Below are 16,728 nucleotides of genomic sequence, written 5' to 3'. Positions count from 1 at the left end.
TCAGCCCCCAGCCCAGGATGAAGGGGACCCGCGGCAGGCAGCCCAGCCGCCAGCCCTGCGGTGTCACTGCCTGCCACTGGCCTGGGGCAGGCTCCTGACACAGTCTGGTGTGCGACTGGGAATGCTGCTGTCTGTACAGGAGAGGAAGAGGCTCTGAGACTGCAGAAGCCTGACGTGCACTGCAGGGTTTCAGGATGTAGCAGCGAGCTGTGAAGGCGCTGGTAAGTAGCGAGAAATCTAAAAAAAAATAGATTTACACACATACACACACACGCATACTGCGAGAGTGAGAAAACAGTTACGAGGGCAGGAAAAATGGAGGCTTGTGATGGCCTGGCAGGTGCTGCGGATTTGGCCTGCGGCCACATAGGAAGCTGCCTGGGGGCAGGCAAGGACTGCAGAGAATGGAGAGGGACTCCTGCTGGACCAGCGTCTCTGCTGTCCGGGCGTGGCTGTCTCCAGGCTGTCTAGGAGTGACCAGACAGACAGGGCTCTGGAATCCGTAGGTGTGGCAACCCAGATAAAGGAGGCTGAAGAGGAAGTTTTTCCATGCTTGGGGGTATAGCTCAGGGGTAGAGCATTTGACTGCAGATCAAGAGGTCCCCGGTTCAAATCCGGGTGCCCCCTGCTGACTTTTGCCCATTTGACTTGACCTTCCTGTTTACTATTTCCTGTTTACAGCTTCTGCCTATATAGTTATCTTCCTGCTTACTTCCTGTACAGTTCTCTTCCTGTTTACAGCTACTTCCTATATAGTTCTCTTCCTGTTTACAGCTACTTCCTATATAGTTCTCTTCCTGTTTACAACTACTTCCTATATAGTTCTCTTCCTGTTTACTGCTTCCTGTATAGTTCTCTTCCTGTTTGCTGTTACTTCCTTTACAGTTCTCTTCCTGTTTCCTGTTTGCTGTTACTTCCTGTACAGTTCTCTTCCTGTTTACTCTTCCTTCCTGTCAAGTCTCCTGATCTTTTTTTTTTTTTTTTTTAGGAAAAGTATTTTATTTTCCTCTTGTATTTGCTTTAAATCTTGCTTTACAAAGTTATGAAGTTCACAGCTTTATACGCTATTTGCTTATAAACATTTTTGCAGTCGGGTGTCATCTAATTTCATTCTTCCAATTTATGTTCCATAAAACAAAAAGCAGATCGCACAGTGCTGGAACAGTTCAAGGCATGTTTCTCATAAGCAGGAAAAAGATCTTCAACAGTTTCTTCTTCAAGACTCCTCCCAGCCCTGTTCTGTGGGGCCACTACCTCCAACCCTTCAGCAGCTCTGGGGAACCAAGAGTCACATGACTAAACAGAGCTGCATCCTTGGGGTGCTGTTAGAGGTGAGATTAGAGGCAGCTGCTGCTTACACTAGGAGTCACGTCCATGTGCATATGCAACTTAGTACAGCCCCAATCACCTGTGGCACAGGTTCTGTTCCCACCCACTATACAGCTTCTCTGAAATCCTGAGGACGCTGATGCCCGGGACAGGGCTGAAACCATTATTCTAGCAATATGGCAGGTATAACCTTCAGACTCTTAATGACCTTCTTGGAGTTCTCCTCTAGGGTAACAGGAATTTTAAAAAATGTTTAAGTCAGCGTATATAAATCACAAATTACTTGAGCAAACAGAGGATATGTGCTGTTCAAATCCCATAATATACTTCAATCTTCCTTTTGCGACCAATTCACTTCCATAAAATACACCATTCCATCTGACTAAGTGTTTGTGCACCTACTTCCACCAAATCATTCACTTACCTAGTCACTAAAGTTGCCCACTGTAATAATCTACCCACAAACAAACAAAAAACCCAACCCTTTGTTAGGCAAAGGACCACTTCAAGAACAACAATATCGCCTATAAATGACAGGCAGGTCAGGAGCTAAACACTCAACTGCTAACTCATCTGAGCAGAAATAAATTTCCACACAGAAGCAGGAGTGCAGCAGCAGTGCCTTCCAAATTCAAGTAACATCAGGTAAAGAAACTGCTCTGAAGAGACCTGTGTAACTGCTCTGTAACAGAGGAGGCCCCAAGACATTCTGAACCTGACTCAAAACTTCAAAATAAAATATTTCTCCCAACAAACTGCCACTGAAACAGCAGCATGTGCCACAGAAAGATTCATGCCATGGTTTCTTGGCTTGTAGTCGATAAAAGCAGATTACCAAAACTAACATTCTACAAACAGAGATCTCTACATAAGTCTCCTGATCTTAGCTTCACTTACTGGCAACTTCCTGTGAAGTTCCTTGTTCCCCTCTTCCCGTTGTCGTTTTTCCTGGCACAGTGGTCTCACTCTGCGTGTTTCCGTTTTGTGAGGAGTTCCCCATCCAAGGTTACTTGTCCAGTCTGTCTCAGAATCACTTACTGTTTATTAAACTGACAGATCAGCCCTAGAAATGTGATTTTTGGACTGAGAGGGGTGGGGGCTGGAGAGGCACTCTCTCCTGCTTACCTCAGAAATACCCTCAGTGGCTGCCCAGCCCTTCCTGGGAGGTTATTGGGGCTCACAGCCCTGTATGATTCTCAATCTCCTGGGAAGTTATTTGGGATCACAGCTATGTGTGATTCTCACAGCGTCCGGGGGGCAGATGGCAATGATTTCCATGGGGCTGCTGCCTGAAGCCAGGACCAGGAGGGTTGAGGAGACTTTGGATGTAGTGACCGGGGATGTCGATAGGGGAAATAGACCTCTGCCCACCCCCGCCACCCAATGATGATGGAAATAGGCCTCTGGTCCTGTACCCCCACCACGAATAGTCAAGGAGTCAGAGAAATAAGAACAACCAAAGACAGACGGTATTCCTGGACAAGATGCTCAGAGGACATCCTTGAGATGCTCCTCCTTGCCCTGTGGCCACAGAATGAGCTCAGAACTCCTTGAGGTGGTCCAGACCCTGCTTTGCAAACTAACGTGCTGGGGAAATTCTGCTTCTGTCCTCTCCCGCCAGCTGCCTGCAGACGCCCCATCTGTCAGTAGATAAATGGAACTCTTCCTTTTCTTCAGGCCCGGTCTTCGGAACATGAGTTCAACTGGACCTGTCCTGGGGCCAGAGCGACAGTACAGCAGGTAGGGCGTTTGCCTTGCACACCGGGGTCCATCCCAGCATCCCAAAATGTTCCCCGGACACCTCCAGGAGTAATTCCTGAATGCAGAGCCAGGAGTCACTCCTGAGCGTTGAAGATTGCTATCCCCCAAAACCAAAAAGGCCAACATAAAGAATCCACTGTGTCTGTGGTGACAGACAGTGCTCTCCCACTTCTCAAATGTGCTGACTCAGTGGAATTTCTGGAATAAGGTGGGCGTGGGCAGTGTGACATTGCAGGGACAGGGCCTGTGAGGTGGGGGTCCAGCCCACACGTGCATCAAGCTCAGGCTCAGGAGAAATGCTCCCGGGGCCTGGGGGAGTGGGGGGCTGAGCTCAGAGGCCTCTGCCCACATTGAGTTTTGCTTCTGGACGTGATGACCAGGTCCTGTGGCTCCAGTGTCCTCTACTACATTTCCTGCCCGGGGGAAGAAGGGGTGTCCTCAGAGCCTCTCAATCCTCCAGCCTCCTGCAGCCCTGCTCCCCTTCCCGTTCCCCACCTCTCCTCTTCCTTGGCCTCCTGTGGCTCTCTTCCTTATTTCCTCTGGCCTATGACCTTGTTTCTGGTCACCACATATGGTCCCCCGGGGGCTGCCAGAAGTGAGCCTGAGTACTGCAGGGTGTGGCCACCAAATCCAAAACAAACAGATGGGGCTGGAGCGATAGCACAGCGGGGAGGGCGTTTGCCTTTCCCGCAGCCAACCCAGGTTCAATTCCCGGCATCCTATAAGGACCGCCAGGAGTGACCCCTGTGCATCCCCAGGTGTGACCCAAAAAGCAGAACAAACATTTGCCCGACAGACCCCCTCTCAGAGACTGGGCAGCCTGGGGTGGCGGCTGCAGAGCTCAGGCCAGGATCACAGATTCCCCCACAGCAGGACTTAGAGGGGAGGCGCTGGGGTCCCGGGGAGGCCCTGTTTCCTGGCCTGCCTCACCAGCACCCCAACACGGGACCACGATTGCCTCGTCTTTCTCAGCGGACTGAAGCAGCTTCGGTTTCTTTGATAGTACACACGGCTGACCCACCCTCCAAGGGGGCTGTAGGTAAAGGCTACAGGCAAGATGGTGGGTATACAGGCTTGATTTTTGGTCCCCCTGGGGATGAAAGACAGTGGAAATTCAGCTGATTCTTTGGGACCGAGGATCCCCAAGGCTCTGGGTGGGTGAGGTGGCCGAGACTCTAACCAGGGAGACTCAGTGGAGGCCCGGCTTGGTGGCAGAGCAGCCGCCTGTGGCTGGGCTCCTTCCCCACACCCAGCATCCGTGCGGTGGCCCTGGGGACGTGGTGCTGGCTCTGCTCGGAAGGATGCGCCTGATGGTATTAGGGACATGCTGGCATGATCCAACAGGGCAAGAGCCAAACAGCTTCTGGTGAGCCTGACAACTCGGAAAGGTCAAAGGCAGAAAAACACCTGGAAAGCTCAGGTGTCCGCACTCTCTTCCAGCACGGGTGGGATGGGCCAACTCCCCTAGGTCTGGGCTTCACTGGTGAGGACCACTGGTGGCTCACATATGGATATCCCATGGTTGGCTGGTCTAAGAAATGGCCTCCATGTGTGTGGCGGGGGAGGATGAGAAGCCATGGTAAGAAGGTCATCTGCATACAGGCAGCTGGATGGCAGGACACTAACAAGGAAGTATCCGCAGATAATGACAGCCAGGTGTGGTCCCACTAGATTAAGTACTTATTACTCACCTGGATTCAGGTGGGGGTATAGCTCAGGGGTAGAGCATTTGACTGCAGATCAAGAGGTCCCTGGTTCAAATCCAGGTGCCCCCTGCCCATATTCTTTCTTTTTTTTAAAGAATTTATTTATCGAATCACTGTGAGCAGTTACAAGGCTTTCGGGTTTAAGTCTTGGTCACACAATGATGAAACACCCGTCCCTTCACCAGTGCATATTTTCCACCACCAAAAACCCCAATACCCCCCATCCTACACCCTCCCCCTGCCTGTGTGGCAGATGATGTCCACATTACTCTCTCTACTTTGATTACATTCAATATTTCAACACCAGACCCGCCATTGTTATCTGAGATTTCCCCCAACACTTAGATCTGCCAAAAAGGCAACATTAGACACTTTGTTTTCTATTACTGCTTATGAATAGCATATGATGTCGTGCGATTTTGGAATTCTGGAATTTTAATAATTAAATCTGGAGGGATTTCTGCCCAAAACCGCTGGGTTCCGAGATTTGTTTCTGAGTCTCTGGGATCATGGCTGTTAAGCAACTTGACCAGGAGCCAGAGAGGCTGTTTGTGGGCAGCGACTCGGGGTCTCGTTGGGGCGGGGGAGGACCCACATTCACTTTTATTATTCATCACACTGGTTCATTTTCAGCTCTCCCCACCCCTCTGAGCCTGGATTGGGGGAGAGAAGGCAGCGGGGGTCTCCCTCAGATAACCCTCAGATGCCTGTAGCCTCTCACAGTCAAGTCTCTGATCCTTGGACCCGGGTCATTCTTTTCTCTGGGCCATGCATGTGAACCCTCTTAATATTTTAGGAATTTATGGGGGGTCTTAGTCTTGCTGGACAATGGGGTCTTGTTTCAGGTAGCGGGAGAATTGCCAGGTTATTTCTCCCAAGTATCGGTGTATTATCCAGTGTTCTCTGGAGAAAATAGAGCCAGTAGGACATTCTCATGAGCAGCTTGATGACAGGGCTACATAGCCGTGTGTAGAGACGCTCTCACAGAGGCGCCTGTATCTGTGGAGACTCAGGAAGGGCTTCACGAGGTGCGGGAGGCTGGCATGAGACCACCAGGCTGGAGGCCAGGGAAGAGTTGTTGCAGCTTGGGAACAGAATTACCTCAGTTTCTCTTGAGGCCTTCAACTGATCGGATAAGACCTACTCTCTATTCTAAGAGCAGGACTTTTCAATGTGTACAAAGCTTGTAGGCCATCCGGTTGACCCCGAATCTGTTGATTTACCTGTGAATTATCTCAAGAAATACCTCCAGAGGCGCCCCTGGATGGGCACTGGATTGAAATCTGGACCCTAGAGACCAAGCAAGTTGACAGTTAAGCAGCCCAGTTGGTAATACCATAGCTTGGTCAACTAGATACCCATAGGTGAGACTGTGAGGGCGAGTCACACCCAGAGGTAAGGAGTGTGAGCCCACCCCGAGGGGCGGGGGGCAGAGGTGTCTGGCCAGTGACTTCCACGGTGGTGGCAGGGGAGCTCCCAGCTGGGACCCGCTAACATCATGCTTCCATAGGGGACTTTCATGAGGGACTTTCTTCAGAACCTTGAGCTCCTTAAAACCTGGTGCCTCCAGGGTTCCCATTAGCCCGGGACAAGCGCTTCTGTAATTCTTTCTCTTTGGGTGGGTGGGGGGGGGGAGGCGCATTGGGCCACATCTGGCTGTATCCAAGGCTTACCCTTGATTCTGTGCTCAGGGATCACTCTTGGCATTGTTCTGTGGGGATGTATGGGGTGAGGGCAGGGGTCTCCTCAGAGGACCTCCAGTTACTAAATCAGACCTGGGGAAAGGCGCCTGGCACATGGGTGCACGACTCTAGGTGACCTGTTGCCTCTGAGAACCTACAGTCCATGGAGTGAGACTTGACCCGCACCTTGGCCTGCGGGCCTGCCTCCATCAGAGGCTTCCAGAGATGCTCCCTTCGACGGACTCCCCTCTCTGGACTACTTCCCCCTCAAGGCTCACTGTGGGCCCCAGCAAGGAGGCCCTCCAGCAGGGGGGTCAGGGGGGGCTCATGAGTCCTGCCCCTGCTTCTCCTGAGATGCCGTGCGCTGCCTTATGGGTGCAGAATGCAGGGAATGCCCCCTTTGACAGTGCACCGGCATTCCAGTCAGCCTCCCACTCCGGCTGCCCTGGCCAGGAGGAGGCCTGTGCTGGCCACCCCAGAGGGATGGGACCTCTGTTCCCAGCATGCCCAGAGCAGCATCCTCAAGGAGGGGGCCCTGTTCTGCCCGGGCTCTCGGTCGTGACCGGGCTGGACGTGGTCCCGGGCCTCTCCCTTGTTTGCCCAGCTTCCCGGGGACTGACCTTTGCCAGAGGCCTCGCCTCTGGGCTCCGGCTGCTGTTTCAGGCCTGCCAGCAAGAAGCATTCGTGTATGATCTGGACGGAGGAGGGGAGGAGGAGCCACTCTTCCTTCGCAGCAGGAGCTCTGTGTGTGTGTGTGTGTCGGGGTTAGGAATATTGAGGCTGCCAGACCGGCCAGGTCCTGGCTTGGCTGCCACTCTGTGGGTCTGGGGGTGCTGTGAGGCCCATGGAGGCCCCTCCCCCATAGAGCACAGTTGTGCAGGGAGCACTGTAAAATCTGATAATACTCCCCAGTTTCTTCCTTCCCACCACACTTCATGATTTTGTAAGCACCTCCTGATTTTTTTTTGTGATAAATTCTGTTTCCATAAAATTCCTCCAGTGGTTTTAGATTCCTGAAATTGAAGATTGGGCGATAGAGCAATTGTTAGCCCGAGAGATTTTAAGAGTTAGATTCCCAGAGGTGGGAATCGGGAGCTGACTCAGCACCCCGACTCTTTAATAAGTCATTTTTATTTATTATAGTTTACGTAGTTAGGACAGCACTACAGTTTATGGTGTAGAAAGCTTTCACTCGAATGAATGTTATGTGTCACTAAATAACCTCAGACTTAGTCTGAACCTTCCTTCCGAGACAGGGAAGGCAGTTGTCACCAAGTTGGAGTTGTGTCCCCAGTCAGGGTGGTGCCTGACCCTGCTGAGTTTAGGCCAACCTGGCCAGCTGGACTGCATCCTGGTGTGTCAATACAGGTAATAAGGATTAATTACACCACTCAGTCAAGGGAGGGGGCATAGCTCAGGGGTAGAGCATTTGACTGCAGATCAAGAGGTCCCCGGTTCAAATCCGGGTGCCCCCTCATTTTGTCTCAATTCTAATCTTGAAGTGGACTCTGTATTGCCTGCCCCCTCCAGGCCGGAATTCCTAACCACCTCTCCTCCAGCCTGCACTCAGTGCTCCCCTAAAGAGGTCTCTGGCCCCTGCGGCCCCTCTGCTTCTCACATCTACCTTTCACAGGAGCCCAGATGCCCAAGATGTCCAGCTGTGTGCTCCTGGGCACCCACCTGCTTGACTGTGCCACCTCGTGGAGCGCCCAGGAGAGGTGCGTGTCCCTACACCAGGGGAGCTGCTGGGCTGCACGTCAGAGGCACTGGACTTCGGCTTTGTGCACCCCAAGTCCTGAGGTTCCTTTGGAACAACCTATCCCAGACTCACGGACCTACCTGCCACACCCAGACCAGGGGAGGGTGGAATTTGGTGGGACAGACGCCAAGGAGGGAGGGGGAGTAGACGACAGTGGAAGAAGGGGTCTGCAGTCCTAAGACCACCAACCCGGCCCCCCCTGCTGCTGCCTCTCCTCAGTGAGGAATGTCGGGATCCAGCGAGGGAGAGGGAACTGGGGTCCCATTTCAGGGTCGAGGAGTGAGGATGTGGTGGGAGCACCTGCCCTTAAAAGCTCATCTCACTGCTACTACCTGAAGCGATGATCTCTGAGCTTTGTGGTGACATCGGAACACTCAGCTCTCCCCTTACTCCTAGTCAGCTGCTCCTCTGCAGATGGCGGCATCACTGCCCACTGGCCCTCCTGCACAGCCTGCACCTCACGTCCAGAGCCAGGACCTTTGTGCAGAACCCATGTCTGAGCCCATGGAAGTTCTCTGGACCAAACCAGGGTGCCCCACCAGGTTGTCCAGCACAGCATCTGCTGTGAGGCACGCTCGGGAGCAGCAGGATGTTTCACGGAAACAACACTCACAGGCTCCAGGCGGAACCTCCTCAGAGCTGCCAAGAGGCTCTCACTTAACAAGCTCTTCAGATGATCCCAATGAAAAGTTGAAACTGGGTCTCACCAACGCCGCCCCATCTTATTGGATTGGAAAGAGGCCTAATTAAGAGGCGAGTCCAAGCTTACACACCTGATTAATTACAGGTTAGGGCTGGATCCACGGGGCTGGTCTGGGACCCTCCCACTCACTCTGGGGTGAGGCACCACCTGGCCAGCTGCTGCCATGGCCTCCATTGCCCACAGGTGAGTCCGTGCAGCCGGGACAAAGGATTCTCTTAAGAAATGACCAAGCTCTGTCCACCCTCTGTCTGGAATTCCCTGTGATAAACTCATGAGGGCTGGAATCTGAACCACAGACCTGGCCTCAGGGAGGATGGCACTACAAGCTTTGTAAAGGGCATCGGGGAGAGGAAGTGGAAGGAGAGCAGCTTCTCATCCCAGTGGGCAGTCTGGAGTCCTGGGTCAACCCACCAAAGGCCACAGCCATGCCCCTCATTGTGATAACGGGGGACACTGAGGGCTCTTCGTGACCCATCAGGACCCTTGTGCTTCAGGGTTGGAACCAGGATTTGTACTGTCCTCAGTGCAGTCCTGAGTTTCCCCATGCCCCATTTCTCTGAGGATCTGTTGCTTGCAGATCATTCCTGTGTCATGTCCAGCTGTCGTGGGAGTCTCCAGCCCCTGGGCCATTGGGCTGTAAGGAGTCCCGCCCTGAGGGAAGGTTGGTGAGCCAGGCTCCAGGAGCCTGTGGCAGAGTCACGGCTGAGACCACCCCAGCCAGCAGCCCCTGCCTCCCCCACCTGGAGGAACCCGTCTCCTGCCTCTGTGAGGCCCTCCCTCAACTTTCAGGTTCGAGCCTGTGAGTGTGATTGTTCAGTGTGGCCAGTGCTTGTGTGAGAGTCTCAACTTCTGTGGGTCGCCTCTTAGGGACGAAGACAGGCATGTGGAAACACAAGAGACCCACTGAAACCAACCACGGGAGGGACAGGTGGGCAGCGCAGCCCCTTGGCAGTGTTTAGACATGGACACAGGCCCTGGGATGGATTTTGTGCTGGGCAAGTAACAAATCCATCTATGCAGCCGTGGCCAGGGAATGGGCTACAACATTAAGGTCCAGTCTTAGGATGGACTTGAGGTCAGAGGGAAAAATCAAATAGGTTCTGAGTACTGGGGCAAAGAATATTAATAGAATTTTAAATATGGGGTGAGAGAGAAAGCACAGTGGGCAGGGCTCTTGGCTGACCTGGATTTGGTCCCTGATACCCTGTGTGGTTCTGCATTCCCCATCAGGAGATCCCTGACACAGAGTCAGAGGAAGCCCTGAGCAGCACTGGGTGTGGCCCCAAAACCAAAATAAAAAGAATCTCAAGAAACAAAAATCAAATGACTTGACAGGTATAATGTGAGCTAATTTGGGCTTTTAAAAAGCTACTGTGGGTGCTGGAAAGATAGTACAGTGGGTAGGGAGTTTGCCTCGCACACAGCTGAAACCCAGCTTCCCATACGGTTCCCTCTGCACCTCTAGGAGTAATTCCTGAGTGCAGAGCCAGGAGTGATTCCTGAGCATCGCCGGGTGTGACTTAAAAACTATTAAAAAGCTACTGTAATTATTATTATTATTATGTCATACAAACAACTGGGCACATATACATGCACACATGCAGGTTTGTTTATATGTGAAACCTATGGAATCAGATCAAATGATTCATAATGTGAACTTCAGAAGTTGAATACAACATAATATTGTTCAAGGACTCATACACGCTGGTGACACACTTGAACATATTGCTCTTTTAGCCTCTGCAAACTCAGCCTGTAGGAGTCACCCTAGCCTCAGATCCTGAGCTTTAGCATGAAATAAGCCATTTCATCTCTCCATGGGTGAATGCCTGGATCAAAAGAGGAAAATGGGGGCAACTTAGAGCACTGTTTTTGGGAAACACTCTCAATACAAGGATGAGCAAGGCAGTGGGGACGCAGGTACCGGGCTGGCAGTTTTCTCTGCCACTTGGTCTAGGAAGCTTCTGGAAGCTCTGCTGAAGTTTGTTCTCACCTTAGCAATGGACTTGGAGTTGGGTGGTCACACCTATATAGATCAACCCCAGTCTGATGAATGGTTCTGGGGCACCAGCTGAGAAATGGCGCTTCAATAGACCTTTCTGTGATTCTTAGGAACATTTGGTATGCGAGGCATCAACTACCACATCACATGTGAAACCCCTCCCCTCACCTGCCTCTATGGCAGGCACCTCTCTTTTTCTTTCTCTCTCTCTTCTAGCTTCTCTCTCTATCTCTATCTCTCCCCTTTTGTGCATTATGGTTTGCAATACAAGTGCTGAGAGAACATCATGTTTGCCCAGGGCATTCAGTATTTTTATTAGCAAGGTACTTCTGGAGTAGCTTTTCATCTGGAGTAGCTTTTTTTTTTTAAACTGGGTGGCAGCTTTGGGGTATGGATGTGACTGCCGGGGCTTCTGGAGGTACAGGGAGGTGGGGAGAGGTAGCCCATCGTGACCCTGAGAAAGCCTGCAGATTTCAATTACAAAACCACATACCTGAATTTTCAGCAGATTAATATCTCGGTGAGGTTCATCCCAAGACAGTGGAGTCTGGCTGGGGGCATGGAGGCAATTTTGGATTGTAGTAGCAAGCGACTGCTGGGGGCTCTGCGTGGGCGGGCACCAGGCAGACCCACCCCCCTCTGATCTATCCTGGTCTGTTCAGTCTTGTGCGGGTCCAGGATTAACTGCGGCTTTTGATTTCTTTCAAGATCAATTTATGGGTCTCGAGCAAGACCTATAAATGAGCTTGTATGGCTGAGCCCGAGGTGGTTTGTGGGTGTGACTCCTACGTTAACTTCTGGTGGTTCAGTTTCCAGGAAAACTTGGTCCTGAGTTGTTGGAATCTGGCCAGAGGTGTAGTGGTGACTTTGGGGTGTCAGGAAGGCTGAGGGCCCCGTCAGGCTGCTGATGCCCTTGCCCCCCCCCCTCCATATCCCAGTTGACCCACTGGTGTTGAAGCACCCTGGGGCCCCAGTGGAGATGGCAGCTGTGGCCCCGGGGCTGGGTGCTCTCGGTGGGCTGTAGCGGGCAGTGGGCAGAACCTGCCCAGGGGGCACACGCCCCCATTCTTGGTCTGCACAGTTAGCACTTGGGGAGGTTTTCCTCCATACTTTGCTGCCGCCTGGTTTGGGGGAAAGACAGTGGCAGGGATGCCCAGCTGGCGACAAGCTACTGGCCTTCCGTGGTGGGAACCTGGGTGTCCCCTCGACTCCCAGACCCGCGCTCTGCGGTGGTGCCAAGCTGGGCCCCAAGAGCCCTATTCATCCACGCTGAACCGCCGCTGCCCACAGCGCCAGGAGCTCTGTCCACCCTGGAGCCCACGCGGGCCACACCACCGTCTGCGTGAAGCCCACTCCCGCGGGCGCCAGTTTGGTTCCACGTAAAGCCACTCTTTTTGGAGAACATATTTCAAGGGCGCCTACAGCCACTCACACAGACATTTGAGGGCCCCCTGCGCCCCACTGTTCAGAGCGCTGAGCTGTGGCCGCACTGCTGCCGTCTTCTCCCCACTGGTTTGACAAAACTCACCTAAATCAACTTCCACAGCGACCGGCAGAAGGGCCGCCGCTGCCAGAGCTGGGGAGGAAGTGAATGGGCCTTACAGAGACCAGAGAGCACGGAGGGGCGGGCACTGGCCTCACACAGCCCACCCAGGTTTGATCCCTGGCACCACACCTGGTCCCCTAACCCACTAGGAGTTATCCCTGAGTGCAGAGCCTGGAGTCAACCTTGAGAACTGCCAGGTGTGGCTCCAAAACAAAAACAAAGAGAAAAAGAAGCATTACAACTGCACTGATTTGTGGAATATAAAGTAACAGAATGGGAGACTAACACCTAAGGATAGTAGAGATAAGGGCTAGGAGGGTTGTTCCACGGCCTGGAAGCTGGCCTCACATGCTGGGGGAAAAGGCAGCTGGGATGGAGAAGGGACCACCAAGTAAATGATGCTTGGAGGGCTCGCTTGGGATGGGAGATGTGTGCTGAAAGTAGACTATGGACTGAACATGATGGCCTCTTACTACCTGTATTGCAAACCATAACATCCAACGAGAGAGAGAGAGAGAGAGAGAGAGAGAGAGAGAGAGAGAGAGAGAGAGAGAGAGAGAGAGAGAGAGAGAGAGAGAGAGAGAGAGAGAGAGAGAGAGAGAATGTGTCTGTCACAGAGGCAGGGATGGGGGGAGGGGTGGCAGGAGGTACACTGGGAACCTTGGTGGTGGAGAATGGGCACTAATGGAGGGAAGGGTACTAGATCATTGTATGACTGAAATGTAATCACAAAAGTTTGTAAGTCTGTAACTGTACCTCATGGTGATTCATTAAAAATTAAAAAATTAAATTTTTTTGAAGAAGAAGCATTACAGACTTGGAATCCACAAAAGCAAGTTTCCCTTATGGGGGAGAGTGAGGAGAAAGGTCGGTCCTCATATAGTTCCTATATATGTTTAGGACCGGCAGCTGAGGGCTATAGAGAACAAGACATAGATACGGTAATGACCCGAGAGTCCCCTCCCTGTGGAAAAGTGTATTAAAGCATTTATGGCCTCGTTAAAGGTTGTGGGAAATCTTGAGTATTGAAAGAGAACGAAGTCATTGGAACATAAAGTGATGACTAATCTCAGGAAAAACAAAAAGGTCTTCTACAAGTCTTAATTAGTGCTATTGATGCGTATTGAAATGATAATCTAAGAAACATAGAAATAGTTCAACAGACTGAGACAGGGGCAAAGTCACATGAGTTAAAATTTTATTCTCGGGGCCAGAGTGATAGTAAAGCAGGTAGGGTTCTTGCCTTGCATGTGGCCAGCCCGGATTTAATCCCTGACACCCCACGTGGTCCTGTGAGTACCAACAGGAGTAATTCCTGAGTGCAGAGCCAGGAAAAACCCCTGAGAATTTCTGAGTGGGTGACTCCCCCCAAAATATGTTCATTCTACAGAAAAGGATACAAAATAGAGAATACTCCCTTATCATGGTAAGTTAGAGCAGGTTATGAGATATCATTATTTTAAATCATAGAAGCAAATAGATTAGAAGAAAGAAAACATGGTTGTTTGAGGGGAACAGGAGCAAGAGACAGAGAACTGATTTTCTTGTTAATAGCTTAATAAAAAATAGACATAGGGGCTGGAGCAATAGCACAGCGGGTAGGGCATTTGCCTTGCACGCGGCTGACCCGGGTTCTAATCCCAGCATCCCATATGGTCCCCTGAGCACCGCCAGGGGTAATTCCTGAGTGAAGAGCCAGGAGTAACCCCTGTGCATCACCGGGTATGACCCAAAAACCAAAAAAAAAAAAATAGACATAAAAATCATTGTTTCACTGAAGGACTGCTCAAATGGCTACTTTAGAGGTTTTTCAGGGTGGAGGCCAGGGTTTGACCCCAACAACGCATAGTTCCCCGAGTACAGCCAGGAACAGCCCCACAGCACAGTCCAGCGAGACCCAGGGTGAAAGCCAGGTGGGAGGGGCTGTTTCTGTGAGGGAGGGAGGAGCCTGGGGGATGGTGCTGGCAGATAGGGGGGAACTTGTGGAGAACCACTGCTGGGTCCTTCCGGCCTGGAGAGACGAGAGGGAATTTATTCTGAGTTTAAGGAGTATGGGGGTGACTGGAATAAAAGATGCTCATTAGACTCCCTTCCCAGGTGTGGGGGCATAGCTCAGGGGTAGAGTATTTGACTGCAGATCAAGAGGTCCCCGGTTCAAATCCGGGTGCCCCCTGCCAGACTGGTTTTTCCTGCTCATATAAATGCTCATATAAATGCCTAGTTCTAATAGCCTAGTTCTCCCTCTTGGAGAACCTGAGAAGCTACCGAGAGTCTATTGCCCACTTGGGAGAGCCTGGCAAGCTCCATGGCATATTCACATCCAAAAACACAGATATATACATACTTCTCGGAGAGCCCAGCAAGCTACCGAGAGTATCCTGCCCACACGGCAGAGTCTGGCAAGCTACCCGTGGCATATTCGATATGCCCAAAACAGTAACAATAGGTCTCATTCCGCTGACCTCCAATCGTTGGGAAAGACGAGTAAGGAGAGGTTGTTAAAATCTCAGGCCTGAGTACAATAGAGACGTTACTGGTGCCCGCTCGAGGAAATCGATGAACAACGGGATGGCAGTGATACAGTGATAAATGCCTGGAGGGCAGACCTAGGCGTGAGGCTGTCCTGGCTCCACATGGGAACAGTGCTTCTGGGCATTGCTCTGACCCCCAAAGCTCACAGGTCTCACCTCGAGGTCTGCTCAGCTCCTCCCAGGGAGACAGGGATGTGCAGTGTGGCCCCCACAGACCCCACTCCTGGAGCTTGGGGACTCAGGGGCAGAGAAAGGACTGGGAGTAGATAGAAGTGTGGAGTTGTTTTGGAGCCCTGGGACAGCCCTGGGTCAAACCAAAAAGGCAGGGGAAAAGGAGGGGCTCACTGGGCCTCCTCCCCCCAGCTCCCAGTTTTCTAGTAGCTTGGCAGTCCCACCCACAAACTTCCCCTGACATCATATAATCTCATCAACTGCCAAGACCCAGAGACTATGAAATAAAGCTCCTGGTAGAGAGCGACACAGAACATCTGGAGCGTGTGGCCACATTCGCAGCTGTGCGTCCTCTTACACTCTAGCCCACTGATATTCCAGAAGTAGCACACATTTGCTTGGTTTTAATATACATTCTTGGAATCTCTTACATAAGGGCTTAGATGGCTCCAGAGTGATATACAACAATCTTCACACACTTTCCTCTTGTGGTGGGAACGTGCATGATGCTGGCATTGGTGTTTGAACATTATTTGTAATGAAATATTGTGAACAACTTTATAAAAATCACTGTATCACTCTATCACTGTCATTCCATTGATCAAAGATTTGCTCGTGTGGGCCCAGTAATGTCTCCATTCATCCTAGCCCTGAGATTTTAGCAGCCTCTCTTTACTCGTCCTTCTTAATGGTTCTGCATTAGAGGCTCTTCAGGGTCAGGGGAATGAGACCCATCATTGTTACTATCTTTGGCATATGAATACGCCACGGGGAGCTTTCCAGGCTCTCCCATGCAGACAGTAAACTGTCAGTAGCTTGCAAGTTTCTCCGAGAGAGAGAATTGTTGGGATAGCTTCCGGGAGCTTCATTTTATAGTCTCTGGATGTTAGCAGTTGATGGGAATACACGGTGCCAAGGACAGTTTCTGGGTGTGACTGCCTAGCTACTGGAAAATGGGGAATCTGGGTGGAAGAGGCTCAGTCCTGATCTGAGCAACCTTGGAGATCTCGGCCCCAGGTCCCACACACCTGGGTTCCTCTGCCAGTTCCTTCATGCATGAGGCTCGTCTGAATGTGTGGAGAGTGACCTTGAGCATGGCTGTGGCTGGGTTCCAGAGGTCTTCAACTTCGTCTTCAAGGGAGGTCTTCAATATTTATAAAAATAAAAATGAAAAAAAAAAGGCGGGGTCTGAGACCCTGTCTCTGCCCTCTGCTGACCCACCACCCTGAGGCGGGGCATCAAGGAGGCTCCTAGGAGACAGGTCTGGCAGCTTCTGAGAGTGGGCAGGGGAGCGGCCTGACTCACCCAGTGACAGGGACTCACAGGGAAAGGTGCTCATCAGGCCACATGGACATGCCAGGGGGCATAGCTCAGGGGTAGAGCATTTGACTGCAGATCAAGAGGTCCCCGGTTCAAATCCGGGTGCCCCCTCCTTTTGGGTCCTAAGTCACTCACTGAAAGTTTAAGGGCCCCACTGGTGGTCAGAGAGCCCCACTCATGGCCTGCGGGGGCTCCCAGAGCTCTGTCCCAGGCTGCAG

General features: G+C 51.7%; 5 non-coding genes across 5 annotated transcripts; all 5 read left to right on the top strand.

Annotated features, from left to right (window-relative positions):
* The first annotated feature begins 555 nt into the window (after positions 1–555).
* On the top strand, positions 556–627 carry TRNAC-GCA (transfer RNA cysteine (anticodon GCA)). Its single transcript has one exon. It is a non-coding gene; the product is annotated as a tRNA-Cys (tRNA).
* A 4,166-nt stretch (positions 628–4,793) lies between these two features.
* On the top strand, positions 4,794–4,865 carry TRNAC-GCA (transfer RNA cysteine (anticodon GCA)). The gene has a single exon. It is a non-coding gene; the product is annotated as a tRNA-Cys (tRNA).
* A 3,016-nt stretch (positions 4,866–7,881) lies between these two features.
* On the top strand, positions 7,882–7,953 carry TRNAC-GCA (transfer RNA cysteine (anticodon GCA)). The gene has a single exon. It is a non-coding gene; the product is annotated as a tRNA-Cys (tRNA).
* A 6,636-nt stretch (positions 7,954–14,589) lies between these two features.
* Positions 14,590–14,661, top strand: TRNAC-GCA (transfer RNA cysteine (anticodon GCA)). The gene has a single exon. It is a non-coding gene; the product is annotated as a tRNA-Cys (tRNA).
* A 1,888-nt stretch (positions 14,662–16,549) lies between these two features.
* On the top strand, positions 16,550–16,621 carry TRNAC-GCA (transfer RNA cysteine (anticodon GCA)). Its single transcript has one exon. It is a non-coding gene; the product is annotated as a tRNA-Cys (tRNA).
* The last annotated feature ends 107 nt before the right edge of the window (positions 16,622–16,728 follow it).

Source organism: Sorex araneus, chromosome 1, assembly GCF_027595985.1.
Source record: "Sorex araneus isolate mSorAra2 chromosome 1, mSorAra2.pri, whole genome shotgun sequence".
NCBI classification, from domain to species: Eukaryota; Metazoa; Chordata; class Mammalia; order Eulipotyphla; family Soricidae; genus Sorex; species Sorex araneus.
Note: the sequence above shows the minus strand (reverse complement) of the source record. Positions and strands in the feature narration are given on the sequence as shown.